Source organism: Musca autumnalis, unplaced genomic scaffold (assembly GCF_047663935.1).
Source record: "Musca autumnalis isolate F117 unplaced genomic scaffold, ASM4766393v1 scaffold_1, whole genome shotgun sequence".
Classification (NCBI taxonomy): domain Eukaryota; kingdom Metazoa; phylum Arthropoda; class Insecta; order Diptera; family Muscidae; genus Musca; species Musca autumnalis.
Window position 1 is genome coordinate 250667739 of NW_027411644.1, and position 16221 is coordinate 250683959.

The 16221-nt window shown below is 37.6% G+C and overlaps 1 protein-coding gene and 1 long non-coding RNA gene across 5 annotated transcripts in view; both read left to right on the plus strand.

The window, feature by feature from the left end:
- The window catches only part of LOC141389330 (uncharacterized), a 29659-nt gene extending 19436 nt beyond the window's left edge, over positions 1 to 10223 (plus strand). Inside the window, exon 2 of the long non-coding RNA XR_012409023.1 lies at positions 9749 to 10223. This is a non-coding gene — a long non-coding RNA (uncharacterized lncRNA). The remainder of the gene's footprint in view (positions 1 to 9748) is intronic.
- The window catches only part of Bicra (BRD4 interacting chromatin remodeling complex associated protein), a 370087-nt gene that overhangs the window by 67743 nt on the left and 286123 nt on the right, over positions 1 to 16221 (plus strand). The gene's annotated exons all lie outside the window — the stretch shown is intronic.

Here is a 16221-nt window from a genome sequence, read left to right on the forward strand (position 1 = left end):
CGGCCAGCGCTGTACCTCTCTGGTCATTACCCAGCATAGAATATCAAAGCTCATAATGCTCTAAAAGCGAACTAATATCGATTGTATGTACACATTAATCAGCTCTACTAGAGTCTAGACTCAAGCTCAAGCGGGATAGGTCTGTAATGGACAAACCGGTTTATTAGGAAGGAAGGCAAGTCTTCACCCCCGCTTCTTGTGCAAACCTTCCGCCGATCGTTGTAACCAGTGAGTTTTGTTTTCTGGATGGCAGCGACCATGATATTTTTCCGACTCATTAAGTCCACAATTTCGCTGACTTTATTGCGGAGACCATTGCAATTGAATTGCAGGAATGATGTAGTTCCGGATCGCTGGACACCAACTTGTGGTGTTAGATATTGTTTGTTGTTGTTGGGGAGGCTGCGGGGGTTTCTCGTATTCTGACAATGAAGAAGAATAGGACGACGAAGTTGGAGACAAACAGGGAGTTGTTCTGGCGCAGCAAGCAGCAATATACCTATCGCAGAAATCCTGGGAAGTGCACCCATTCCCTACATCCATTACATCTCCCATTGTTGATATATGGTGTACGCGGATCTGGCAAACGGAACATATCCATACTGGCCCGGGGTTCATCTCTACCCCGACACGGAGCAAATGAGCTTGAAGCAGGCATTCTGGGATAAATTAAAAAAATAAATAAAAAATACACGAACACACACACATAATTGTTGAGGTCACTGCTCCTGGTCGATGATTCTTACTCGGAGGAATCTTCGACCAGTGCAATGATATTTTACACAATATAATGAAATATGTAACAATATTGCAAAATGTATTTATATTCGTCTAAGAGTATCAGATTTGTTTTATTCGAATTCTTCGAAATGGATCATCTTATATAAAATGTTCCCTTATACATCCTTAAAACTAACTTACTTTCATCAAATAATTTTTTTAAGCTCCACTATCTTCATTTTTATATTATGGCTGCTATAACAATTTAGTATACCTTTTAACTTGATCTTAATTATGCTCTTTATATTCCTAATAAGTACTAATCATTTGACATCCTTACAAGGAATCACAAACACCCCAACTTTTAATGCGGACACATTATTAAACTTCCCAGCAACTTTAAGCCTTTCAACGTTATTGCTACTAATTCTAACATTTGATTTATTTTGTTCGTTCGTAACTTTATTATAAATTGTCTTGAGGTTAATTGAGGTGTATTTTTCACGTTGCTGTTGGCTGTCCCTTTTGTTTCGTTGTTATGGGATAAGATGTGTATCTATTTATTCATTAACCACGAGATCCCACAAATGGCAAGAAACAGAAGCTGTGCAAAACGTGTTCAAACAACGTGCGCTGTATTTGCTGCTTTGCATCCATTCCATCCGTGGCAAAACTTTAAGATACATTTCTGTCGAATATAGAACCAATTGTTTTCGTCTTTGCCATTGTTGTTGTTCCTGTTTAGTAGTCCCATTTTATTTGTCGTTTTTACTCTACTCTTGAGAGTTATTGAGAAAAGTTGTCGTTGTTGCTGCTGGTGACCATCCTTGTTTATATTTTTTGTATACATACACAATAACTTCAGATGAACGAATGAACCAAACGGTTCGGTCCGGTCTACTATCGGCTGTTTGGTCCGCAACAAATTTTGTTGTCCTTTGAAACATCCTGATTGTCGCTTTCGTTGCATATATGCATATATCAGCTGCCTTCTTCTCCTCCGTTATTTTGGCCATTATGTGTGTATCTTTGTTTTTGCGACTCTCACCAAAATTTGTATTGGTTAGTTTCTTGTTCGGATGAACTCTGAGCAGCAAAAGAAATGTCAAAAAATAAGAGAATAACAAATTACACCACCATTGCCGCCGCCGTCACGTAACATTTGATGGTGTATTGCAGGCATGTTTTCCAGAAAGTATTCACCGCTCACTGACATTTACACATATATACTCTCATACATACATACATGGTATATACATATAACGCATGCAAAAGGATTTTGTAACTGTCTACTACTTAGAGACAAAATGCCGACAACCAGGTCTACTTACCGATGAGATGAGAAAGACAAGAGCAACAAAAATAAAAATAACGAAAAAGGACGATAACGACGGCTATGATGAGAAGACGTCGACAACGTTCATCGTCCTTTTTAGTGGCATTACTAAAAATAATGTTATAGTTGAGGAGTCGTATGTGTGTTATGTTGTGTTGCTGATACCGTCCATACATATGGAAATGTATTTTAATCTATTTAAGGACTGTTACGGACCACTATAACACAATGGCTTTAATTGAACCATGACATAACTTATGTCACTTTTCGATAGAAAAAATGACGAACACATAATATCGCTGTAAACGGGATCACAAGAAGTAGCTTCAGTATAAATTTCTAAAAGATCTTCCAACAGATTCTTAACTGCACTTAAACAAAAATGTTGAACTTTTGTGGGGGAGGTACCCTTATGGGGTACGAAGTGCAAATTTTGGTTCGAATCGATTGATCCGTTCGAGAGTGATCGTGCGCACCATCCAGACAGACAAACAGAAAGACAGACTAACGGACGTTGCAAAATCTACTCCATATTGTCTGAAATGGATTTTGTCCAAACATACTTGGGGTCTAAAACCGGTATTTCGATGAGGCACATCTTGCCCGTATGAAAGTGTATATACCCTCGTTAGCATAAATGCTGAGGGTATATCTATTCCGAATCCATTTAAAATTCGTGATCCGTCCAGCGGCTACCACTTCAGTGTACATATCTTTGTGTTTGTATCGGTTTTCATTGACTTTTGGTCCATGCCGGGACGGAGGAAAATCAAGACCAATACGGATGCGATCGGTTTGTCACATCCGCAGCCACAACACCCAAGTTTCATTGAGATGCAATAGATGTCGATGTGGGAGAATATCAGTGGACTACTACTACTTGGCATTCAGGTAGGTAACCGTCGAGGTAGAGTTGCTTGACGTATACATTCAACCGATAACTCAGGTTATAGACCCAATATAAGCACGCTTTTGGAAGGTCATAACCGACAGGTCTTAGAAGGGTTTAATGTACATCATTAGTTGTGACATTCGGTCCTAGGTAATATCCCGTCCAGAGGGCAAATAGTGCTGACTGAGCACATTGGTAGCTCTACGCTTTGAACGGTCAATGAGCACGCCTTAACAGAATTGGCGGAGAGTTCCACAATTTGTCAGACATAACCATCGTATCAGCTCGAATGGCAATTGAAGTCACCTGGCAATTGAAGTCCTGGATCAGGCACTCTCCCTAGAATCGTCTCCATTCAGCAGACTGCCCGACTTCATAACCTCTGAAGGCTGCACTTTCAGCAATCATGGAAAAGCGAATTGGCTTAGTTTCAGAGAGTTCACTAATCACCGCTTCAGAAACCTGCCCAAGCGTTCTGATGTTGTGCAGCCTCTCGCTTTATATCTGCTGGTCTAAGTGAAACCAAAGTTCCCAGCAGAGACGGCGGATGAGTGTGATGAGTTTTTTTGAGCCAACCCCAGTGACCCCATAGGAAGGGAGCTGACCCTGGGAGTTAACAGGTTGGTCGGTGATCACAAGTGGATAGATCATCTAAAGACTTGCAACATTTGACCAGGAATAAATGCATTTTCGGCAACGGCTAAGTCACTTCGAACCCAGAGAAGAAAGAAGATAGGATGAGTGTGATGAGCTTTGTCGAGCCAACCCCAGTTACCCCAGAGCAAGGGAGCTTACACTGGGAGTTGATCGGTGAGCACAAGCGGAACAAGTGTATAGGTCATCTAAAGACTTGCAAAATTTTAACCAGATTAAGTGAATTTTCGGCAAAAGCTAAGTTACTCTCGAACCCCGAGAAGAAAGAAGGTAGGACCTCAGTCACGTTTCGCGACGTAACGCTGATTGATCCGAAGAGGTGCACATGTTGTTTTAATCGAAAAATTGTCAAGCACCCCTGGAGTAACAGGGCGATGGCAATAGTTTTACGTCGCTTTAGATCTCTTCCTGCCGGGAGGAGAAACCAGGAGTTGAGTATATCACTTAAGTTTTCAACCTGACGCAATCAACCCACATTGTGCTAGAAGTCTGGAAATGTACCGGTATCGCTACTGAAGCCTGACAAGGATGCCAGCAAAAGTGAGGCTTGAGGCTTTACTACTCCTCAGCGTCAGAAATAGCTATCTTCCTGCCGATCATCACTATGGTATTGAGCTTGTTAGGTATGCGCATGATTGTACGACCATGGCGTCGGATACCTTCCGACATTTGACATTTGTGAAAGGCTCGACTGCGAATTAACCGATTTTAGCAAATTCTTCCAAATTCTTGTAAATACCCGTCAGTAAATCTACGCGCACTCTGTTCACCTCATGGACTGCCTGATAAGCACAGAGTTGAATTTCCTGGTTGATAATGATAACCGAATAACGAGCACTAACTGCCCACAAGATTACAGGGGTGACATTTCTACGCATACCACAGCTATCTGCGACAAGCTGAGATGTAGGAACAAGATCATAAAATCCCTAGCCAGCAAAACTTGGCTTGCATACAAAGAAACCTTGTTGACCACATATATAACTGTAACATGGTGCCTCCTGATATCTTCGGTGGATCATATGCATGAGGAAACGAAGGTTCTTATAATATAGCAAAGACATTCTCTCGTTGTAGTATTTGCTCGGGTGTTACCGCTAGAGTCATATAGTGGATTGGGACCACCTACCCAGGCATGTCAGGAGGGATCTTTATAATATAGAGAGCGAAAGAGGTCCAGGGTAACAAGAGAGAACTACTATCAAGCAGTTTTAAATAGCATTCACACGCATGCAGTCGCAGATGTCACAAACAATTACTGTGTGAATGCGGTCCCTGAACAGTCCTGGTTCCGACCACTAACTACCTCAAGATATTGGGTGTAACGTTCAATAGCATGTTACGGCAATAGGCCTGCCTGTGGTATCCTATGCGGCGCCAGTGTGTGGTATGCAAATGTTAGCGTTACGTAGTGGATGTTTGGAGTCGACTGTCTGGCTGGCGCTGTCTGCGCACGATTACTCTCGAACGAAGCAACCGATCGGGCCCAAAATTTGGCATTCGTAATATTTTGTCCAAACTTAGATAAGGCTATCGGTCCACTCCTTCCGGTACCTCCCACACAAAAGTTCAAAACTTTTCTCAAAAATGGTGCGCACGATAACTCTCGAAGGCAGTAACTGATTTTGTCCAATCTTTGGACATCGTAATATTTCTACGAGACATAGATCAGGTTAGAATATAGACTGTATATGTCAACTCCTTCGGATACCCCCACACCAAATTTCGGCAAAGTACAGGTTAGGACCTTGAGAAAATGACCCGGAAACTGTAAAAACCCTTATGGCCAGTATGTGTAGTGTAGCTGGTGCGATAACTCCCGAAACGAATACTGCGTTGGTTCACACATTGCATATTGTAATATTTCTTAGAATATAAGATGAAATTCGAAGATGATGCTAATAGGTCCACTCCCGCTGTACCTCCCCCAACATAGTTCGAAAATTTTGTCTAAAATGGTAAGCGCAATATCTCCTAAACGGAGCAACCTAATTGGTCCAAATTTTTGATCTCGAAATATTGTTCTTAGTTTATGTTCAAAAGTGTGGGTATCACCCACACAAATGTTCAACAGATTTGTTTAAGTGCTGTTAAGGGTCTGCTCGAGGATCCTTCTGAATTTTTTACCGAAGGTACTGCTATTGCGCCTGTTTTACAGCGATAATATGTTTTTCGAGGGCAAGTCCATGTTTCCAAGGGTCTAATTTATATGGTGACCACTTGAAATGACTGGTGGGCGCGATATCTGTCGAGAGGGATGACTCCTAAAATGAGACCCACTTCCTAAATGGACTATGTTGGTCCATTTCTTTATGTACCTCCCCCACAAAATTTTTGAGCTATAATCACAAAATTTTGAATACTTCCTAAATATGCAAATGCATATATGGTTAGGATGGTCGTAGAGAAAATCTGATTAGACAGAAACTCGTTTTATCACAAAACAAAACGAATTAGGCCCAGACATTTTTGCATATTTTGCATATCGTGCATATTTTTACATATTTGCATAAACTAAGCATATGAAAGACCATATGCAAAAATATATACGAGGATTTGTGGTCTAAAAATCCCACCGAAATGGCTGAAATGATGTGGTATTAAGTTTTCGTTAGGGAGGCGAAACTCTTCATGTAGCCCCCATAGAACGGTACTTCCCGATTTCCGATATTTTGAAGGTTGGGGCTTCAACATCACACTTAAATGGCTGACATTTTGTATAAAATCTTCGTTGGGAGTATAAAACTTTCCACCTGAAATTTGTCAGTATAGGTCCATGTCCCGCCCCATAGAACGGTACCTCTCGATTTTCGGTATTTTGAAAGTTGTAGCCTCAATATCCCACCGAAATGACTGAAATTTGGTATTTAGTCTTCGTTGGGGGTATAGAACATTCCACCTGAATTTTCTCGGTATAGGTTCAAGTCTTCATATAGCCCCCATAGAACGGACCCCCCGATTTCTGGTATTTTGAAGTTTGTGGCCTCAATATCCCTCCGAAATGACTAAAATTTGGTATTAAGTCTTCCTTGGGGGTATAAAACTTTCCACCTGAAATTTCTCGATATAGGTCCACGTCTTAATATAGCCCCCATAGAACGGTACCTCCGGATTTCTGGTATTTTGAAGGTTGTGCCCTCAATATCCCTCCGAAATGGCTGAAATTTGGTATTAAGTCTTCCTTGGAGGTATAAAGCTTTCCACCTGAAATTTGTCGGTATATGTCCACGTCTTCCTATAGCCCCCATAGAACGGTACCTCCGGATTTCTGGTAATTAGAAGGTTCTGGCCTCAATATCCCGCCAAAAGGTCTGAAATTTGGTATTAAGTCTTCCTTGGAGGTAAACAACTTTCCACCTAAAATTTGTCGGTTTAGGTTCAGGCCTTCATATAGCCCCCATAGAACGATACCTCCCGATTTTCGGTATTTTGAATGTTGAGGATGTGGTTATACATTTCTCTATTTTATTGACTTGTCTGAAAATAATTTTAAACAGAAAAATTTTACATACAAACATTTTTGTACCTATTATTGAAATATTTGTTGCATAAGAAAATATGTAAAATGCATAAAATTCCGCTGTCTACAAATAAGTCTCACGGTGCTCATGAACCAACTTTAAATGAAAAGAGCTAACACCTGGGAAGTTTTTGCGGATTCTGAAACTACAATGTTCATAGATGAGAAAAATAAAAAAATCGCGGGTCAAAGTTCACATTTTAGGTTTTTTTTGCTTGGAAACAGCAATACCTATCAAAATGGATCTAAAGAAAGTGTTGTAGTAGTGAAAAATCTCCTTTATAATATTTTCGTTATGTTTTAAAATTTTTGAGATATAGAAGTTCAAATTGGGACAATTCACTGTCTTCTTATAAAACAATTTCATTACTGCAATTTCCCAACATATATCTAAAAAATTGTACAAGCTAGGAAAAAATTACAAAAGGCAATCTTGTAGAGAATTTTCACAGCTATAAGATTTTCTCAGGTCCCTTATCGATAAAACTTGCCGTATTCAAGCAAAATCGCGAAAACCTAACAAAAAACATAAAAATGTGACCTGAGCTTCTTTATCTCAAAAATGGTACAACTTGGGAACAAATCATAAAGGGCAACCCTCTAGAGAATTTTTACAGCTACAACATTTTCTTTAGATCCATTTCGATAGGACTTGCGGTTTCCAAGCAAAATTGCGAAAACCTAAAATAAACCTATAAATTTGAGCTTTGACCGCGATTTATTTAAAAATCTCTACAGAGTTTTTTTTCTTGTTTTTGGATTTTTCTCATCTATGAACATTGCTGTTTCAGAATCCGCAACAACTTTTCAGGTGTAAGCGGTATTCATTGAAAATTAGTTAAGGCGCACCGTACATGGCACTGTTTTATAAGGAGGTGATACCGTCAGGTCATTGTCCCAATTTGAACTTCTATATCCCAAAAATGGTAAAACCTACGAAAATATCATAAAGGTCAATCTTGTAGAGAATTTTCATAGCTACCACATTTTCTCTAATCCCATTTCGATGGACTAGCGGTTTCCAAGCAAAATCGTGAAAACCTAAAAACCCTAAAAATGTGAACTTTAACCGCGATTTATTTAAAAAGCTCCCCTACGATTGTTTTTTTTTTAATTTTGTTCATCTATGAACATTGCAGTTTAAGAATCCGCAAAAACTTCCCAAGTGTAAGCTCCTTTCATTTAAAGTTGGTTCAAGAGCATCGTTTGCTTTTAATTCACACAGGGTGAGTTTATATTTCTGTCGGCAAGGCCGACTGATACTTCTCTACTTGTTCTATCAACCTATTAATGCATTCACATCCCTAGATCTCGATAGGGAGCCGTGTTAGCCAGATTCAGTAGGAAAACGAACGGACATATCATATACTGTTATAACAACATTATTTTCAACTGGAACATTCTTTACTTCTCCCATTGTTTGAGGTTTGTAATCTTTCTTTTCTTCCAACTTCAAACTGTGTTGGCTTTCGAAGTATTTTTCTTACGGCTAGAATCAGGATGCAATCGACGACCGACGTTTTTATAGATGGCTGCCATATTTCTTTTCTTATCCATTATCACTTTTTACCTATTTCTTCTCTTTCTAGAACATAAAAAGAAATTATATTAATCTACAAAAAAATCAAGGTCATATTTTCATATTTATTGGTAAATATTTTCATTAGATACCAAACTTGTTTACATGGCATTGTTACCAATTTGCATTTTCTTTTATTTAATTTCCGTTTGCGCTTAGAAGAATCAGTAACATCTATCTATCTTATGTTGGGAAATCATAAATTTGTTGCTTCCACCTTTGTAGATGCATTAATATAAATGTGTTATGTTCACTTATCCTGTTGTGTTTTTATCCTGTCTGTGTATACTCTTTCATTTAATCGATTTCTCTATAGCTTTTTTATTTTAAGGGTTATTTTTATGCTTCCCCCCAAATCACCTTTTGTTGTTTGTTCTCTTGTTCTCCCATTTTTCGTTACAATTGTTTTTCTCCCCTCAATGTATTATCTCAACAGCAGCAACAACAATAATTTGTATACAGCATCAATTCCACTCTTCTTCTTTCTCTTACTTCTTCTTCTTCTTGCTCCTGATATCGTTTTAGTTTGTCATCTACTTTGCCATTTGATTTCACATGATTTCATTCCTGACGACGATGGTGATGATGCTGACGATATCCTTCTTCACACATGTTGTTGCCTTCGACGTTGTGTAATTGCTGTAAGGTTTTTGGATTATTCTTCTTCTATAGTTTCACATTTTATGTTTGTGCTTTATTTTCATTCATTGCCTCTTGTTGTTGTCCCTTCATTAATGTTTAATTTTCTCTGGAGAATTTTATATGATTATTTTGAAACTGGTCTTTCCTGCGCTTGCCGCCTATAGAAATTGTGTGTGTTATCCTTTCCTCCCCTTGTTATTGCTATCGTGGCACTTTTTATTTTAACTAAAATTGCAACCCTTTTTTTTAACGTTGAGTAACAGGAACATCAGAAAAATCTGTGAAAACGTCCATTTATTCTTTATGGTAAATTTGTTGATTAACTTCTATGTTGCTTTTATTTTATTATTTACTAATTTCTAGTCATTTAACTGATTTTTTCTCTCTCTCTCGCCTTCATTGCAGGTAATAAAATATTTATTATGGAAATTAAATTCAGTACAAAGGTATTTATGATATTTATACAAGTGGGACGATAAATCGTATCAACAAATCTACCGAAAAACATTTTTAATTTTAAACTACATATTTAAAGCTAATGAAACAGAATCAGTAAACTTTGCTGAGACCTAAATTATGCTTAGCCTATAACTGCACTAAAAACAGTAACAGGAGTGGTGGACCTAACTGACCAATGAACGGATCCCTAATTTTGTTACAGCATATTGATGTATTGTAAAGTCATTTTCCTGCGTAATCTAGATGGGAATGCTCCAGCATAAAGATACTGGATTTACTTGATTAGGTTTGACAGATGCTGCGTGTTGTACGGGTGTTGTTCTTGTTTTGTATGGTATCATCAATTACCGTGCTCTTGAACCAACTTTAAATGGAAGGTGCTTACACCGGGGAAGTTTTTGGGGATCCCGAAACTACAATGAGAAAAGTACACAGATGAGAAAAGTAAAAAACAAGTAAGAACGGCGTTATGTTCGGCCGGGCCGAACTTGTTATACCCTCCACCACGAGTTATATTGAAGTAAAATGGAACAATTAGTTTCCTTTCGTTTATGAAGAAGACTAATTATCAAATTTCAGCAAATTTCGTCGATCTATACCGACAAATGCCTGCGGAAAGTTTTTAGACTTAAAGAAGACTAATGACCAAATTTCCGATATTTCGGTAAGATAATGTGGCTAAAACCTAAAAAATACCAAAAATTAAGAGGTATGCTTCTATGGGGTATAAAGGAAGACTCTATATCCCCGTGGAAGACTAAAAAAAACAGCCATTTCGGTGGGACGTCACAATTTTTAGAATTACAAAAATCGGGAGGTACCGTTCTATGGGGGCTGTATAAAGGCAAGGACCTATACCGACAAATTTCATATGGAAAGTTTTATACCCCAAATGAAGACTTAAACCCCAAATTTCAACCAATTCGGTGTTATATTGAGGCAACAACCTTCAAATTACCGAAATTCGGGAAGTACCGTTCTATGGGGGCTATATAAAGGCGTGGGCCTATACCGAAAAAATTAGGGGGGAAAGTTTAATACCCCAACGAAAACTAAATATCAAATTTTAGCCATTTCGTAGGAATATTCAGGCCACAACCTTCACAATACCGAAAATCGGGAGGTACTGTTCTATGGGGCTAAATGAAGGCGTGGACCTAAACCAACAAAATTGTGAGCGAAAGTTTTATATTATAAAAAAATAAAAAATACTGTAGCAGTGAAAATTCTCTACAAGATTGTCCCTTATGATATATTCGTAGGATTTACCATTTTTGAGGTATAGAAGTTCAAATTGAGACAATTCACTGACAGTATAATTTCCTTATAAAGGGTGTTTTTTTAAGCCCGATAGAACTTGAAATTGTAAAAAATAACACAAAAAATTAAATTGTAATCAACATTTTTTTTATTCGAAAGATCAATACGTGACATTAACATTTGAAAATGATTTCGGGCATATGGGCACCGCGGCTGTTCTTGACGAAGTGCATTCTGGACGTCCAATTTTTGACCACTTTTTCGAGCACTGCTGACCGTATGTCACGAATAACACGAACAATGCTGGCCTCCAAGGCATCAATTGTTGCTGGTTTATCAGCATAAACCAGTGACTTCACGTAGCCCCACAGGAAATAATCGAGAGGTGTCAAATCGCACGACCTTGGAGGCCAATTGACAGGTCCACTTCTCGAAATCAACTTATCGCCAAATTTTGATTTCAATAAGTCGATGGTTGCGTTCGCCGTATGACACGTAGCGCCATCCTGTTGAAACCACATCTCCTCCGGATCAATGTCATCCATATTTGCAAACAAAAAATCATTGATCATGGTGCGGTAACGATCTCCATTGACCGTAACGCGAGCTCCGGCCTTATTTTTGAAGAAATAAGGTCCGATGATGCCACCAGCGTGAAAACCGCACCATACGGTGCATTTTTCTGGATGTAATGGAGTCTGTAGGTTCTCTTGTGGATTGGTCTCACTCCATATGCGGCAATTTTGCTTATTAACAAACCCGTTAAGCCAAAAATGCGCCTCATCGCTGAACACGATTATGTACGCCATACAAATGACGAAGTCGTCTATAAGTTGCGCGAATCGACGACTGATTTTCAAAGTAAATTTGGATAATTTCGTAGCGTTGTTCAAGCGTGAGTCTATTCATGATGATTTGTCAGAATATACTAAAACAAATAGAAAAAAAAGTTTCATCAAAATTTAATTTTTTGTGTTACTTTTTACAATTTAAAGTTCTATCTAGCTTAAAAAAAACACCCTTTAAAACAATGTCATGACTGTAATTTCCCAACTTAAACTTATATCTCAAAAATGGTACTACCTAGGAAAAATCACGAAAGTCAATCTTGTAGAGAATTTTCACCGCTATAAGATTTTTTCTAGTCCCATCTCGATAAGACTTACAGCTTTCAAGCAAATCGTGAAAAACTAACAAAAAAAAAAGCGTTAAGTTCGGCCAGGCTGAACTTTTTATACCCTCCACCATGAAATACTCTGAGCTAATATGGAATTATTAGTTTTCTTTCTGTTACGAAAGTACCTATGCCACAATTTTAGGTGGATAAGTTAATTGAGCACTAGAAACCCTAAATGCCAACTTATATCTAGTTCGGCCAGAAAGTGTAACTTAAACCGTCAAAATACCTGAAATCGAGCGGTGGCGTTATATGGGGGATATAAGAAAACGTGGACCGATGTCCATAATTTCTTGTGTAGAAGTTTGTTGGTTTGTGTGAACCATAAATGTCAAAATATAGCTAATTCTGTCGAAAAGTGTAGCTAAAAACGTCCAAATAGCTTAAATGGGGCGGTACGTAGACCTGTGACCATAATTTTTGGTGGAGAAGTTTCTTGATCACTGAGAACCCTAAATGGCAAATTATGCATGTTGCTAAAAACGTCAAAATACCGTAAAGCGGGCGTTACCGTTATATGGAGGCTATAAGAAAACATGCACCTATGTCCATAATTTTTAGTGCAGAAGTCTCTTGGTCCTTGGGAACCCTAATTGACAAATTATAGCTATTTCGGTCTGAAAATATGGTTAAAAACGTCCAAATGTCTGAAATCGGGCGGTACTGTTATATGGGGGCTATACCAAAATGTGGACCGATATAGCCCATCTTCGAACTTGATCTAAGTTCAGACCAAAAACCCATGTGTACAAAATTTCGATGAGTTACAAACGGAATGACAATCTAATAAACAAAACTAAAAATTTAGCTGAACTAAAGCCGTCTTCAGCATGATTTATACTCTTTTTCATGCGCTCAAACCACTCGCTGAATTACTTTTTCCACTCCCATTGAGACACCTCCCAATCATGGGTTTTAAACGTATTTACTACTGCATCTTCTAGTGATTGCTGCTTTTTTCGGGCTCATACGCATAGTTCCATGATTCGTTACATGTGACCATCTCTTAAATATCTTTAAAGCACCGCGTCGTACCGATGCAACGAAAAAAAAAAACAAAAAACCAATATCAAATGTTAGTTGGTGGAAGAAATGCCCAAGGATATCTATATCTCACAGTATATAATATGGCGATTTTGCATTTTGCATCACGACCATCGACAAGCGAGTTTGTTTCATAGCTACATAAAGATTTAAGTGCATGGATGTACTCATGTCGTGATAATCCACGTCGAAATTTGCAAAAAACGATAGGACGAAAATGTTCTCAAGTAAATTCAATTTTTTTTTGAAAAGTGATTTTTTCAAGTCGCTATAAACAACAAAACACATGGTCGTATGTCAAATTGTCCCGAAAAGATGACGACGATCTGTTCATAGTACACTTAGGTCCACCATTTCTTTTATTTAACATTAATAGCCTACACCAGTATGTGCGGTGGGTTCTTGTTTTTGGATTTTTTCAAACAAATATATGTTTGCAACATTTTGTAACATATCTGAATTTTATATGTTTGGGTACCATACATATTTTTTATGTTAGAACATATTTTTCATAGGTGGAGATAGGATGTTTGTCAAAGAGAGTAACAACAGGGCTCTCGCGGCTTCGGAATGCCGGTTTATAATAAAGAGCTGTGTGTATGGTATAATAAGTGACGCAGAAGTTTTGTGATGTGTAAGCGTAAAACACGTGTGTTTCGTGCTTTGTTGTTGTTAACCAACGTAGCAAGCGAAGAGGAAAGGAAAAAATGGCATTAATTATGTTGGTCTTTTTCCTTCAGTCTCTAGAACACAGAAGAAAAAAGACCAACATAAATAATTCCATTTTTTTCATTTACTCTTCGCTTGCTACGTTGGTTAACAACATATTTGTATGGCCTCTTCAACCTAATAGTTCTAAAATCCTACGGTGACTAACTAAAATGTTTGGTTGGCACGATAACTACTGAATGGATTTAAAGACACTAGTCCAGCCTCTCACATCGTATTAATCTAAAACGGACAACTATTACCGGCACCTCCCTCAGAAAAGTTAACAATTTTCGCCTAAGTGAAGTTTATTGAAATATTATTTGTGTCTACTCGCTGTGGTTATGATTAAAACAATATAATAGCGAAGCCAATACTTCCTGAGCTATGAGCCCTGAAGTGTCACTATATTAAGGGACCTCCTTCATACGCGTCTCACTCTACAGTTCGTCGATTCTCAAGGATACAGTAACTAGTTCCACATTAGACCCCCCACAGTGTAATCAACTGTAAACATTTACATGGGGATGTCCTCGGAAGTAACTAATTAATCCTCTATGCATTACCCGCAGATGGTACCGTACCAGTTCCAAGCTTACAGTCATATATCATTATATTGTATCGTCCCTCTTTATGTTGTTTACGAAAGTGATGGCTTTTATTGGGCCAATTTCTCAAAATGTATGGGCTTGTCCCTGAAAAAATTACGCCGTCTTAAAAGGCCACGCAAGAATAACTTATTAAAGAAAATATCAAAAACGATCTGAGACGAGGAGGATTTAGTCCATATTCAAAACTGAAATATGCTTGGAAGTAATATTACCATATGCCATATGTTATGACCAATTCGCCCACTCCCTTCTAGAGTTATAGTGCGCACTATTTTAGTGACAATTTTTGAACTTTTGTGGGGGATGTACCCGAAGGAGTGGACCGATATGGCCTATCTTCGAACTTAAAAAAAAAGTTTGTACAAAATATAACGATACTCAACATTTGAACTATTTCGGTTGATAAGACCGACGCACAATGGTTCAGGAATCGATTTTCCTGGCCAAAAATCAAAATTTTGTTTTGTCAAAGATATTTAATTTCTATATGGGATTCGGTAGTAAACATATTGAAACTAAGGAAACCAAAAAATTAGGCCCAAATATTGGAAGGTATGGGCGTGGCGTGCCCCTAAAGACGAGCATTTTCCCCATTTTTGGGAAATTTTTGCAAATTTCTGGAGAAAGATGAAGCTATTTCTCTGAAACTATAACAGTTATTGTGTTGATTGTTTTTTTATAAGGTAGGTAGGATTGTGGCCTTTAAAAATCGTTTTAGCAAATTACCGCAGCGTTTACACAACATGATCTATTTTATTTTTCCTCGGGTACTAAAGTTTATGAAATTCCAAATTTAGTGGACTAGAACTTTTGTGGAACAACATGGAACAAAGTTCTGTTTTCACAGAAAGATGCCCAAAAGTCTCCTCTTCCGGCCCATATATACTTTTGTACCCGTCCCGTTCCGTCCGTTTAACACTTTTTTCAATTTATTGAAATTACATGGTGTAAAAATGTGTGTTTTTCTATACTGTTTCCATATGTATTACAGTTTTTTGACACAAATTACAACTTTTTTGAGTATATGAGTTTTTATACGAGTTATATAAGTTTTATTAAAACCCAGGGAGAATTTTTTTAATTTTTGAAAAAATTTAAATTTTTTTGGTAAATTCTTTTTAAAAATTTTTGAAAAAAAAAATTTTCGACATTTTTTCGAATTTTTTTTTTTAGTTGTTTTTTATGGTAATTTTTTTGTTTATTTGTTGGTGTTTGACCATCTTTAATACATAGGAAGATATAAAAACCACAAAAACATCCATATTTTGATGAAAAATAGTTAAAAAACTCAAAAGTTTAACTTTGAATTTCTCTGCAACTACCAGACCGAACTTGACCGCTTTTAATTCGTCTGAAAGCTGATTGTGTTATCTGTCTAACAAAAAATTTTATTTTATTTTTATTTTATTATGAATGTATCTCTATCCGTTCAAAAGTTACAGAATTTTGACCAGGAAAAAACGATTCTGAACCACTGTGCGACGGACGGACATGATCAACTCTAAATTGTCTGAAAAGGATTTTGTCCAAACATATTTGGAGTAAAAATAAAAAAAATATTATTTCGATGAGGTCGTATCAAAGTGTATTTTTCCTAAATGCTGATGGTATAAATATGT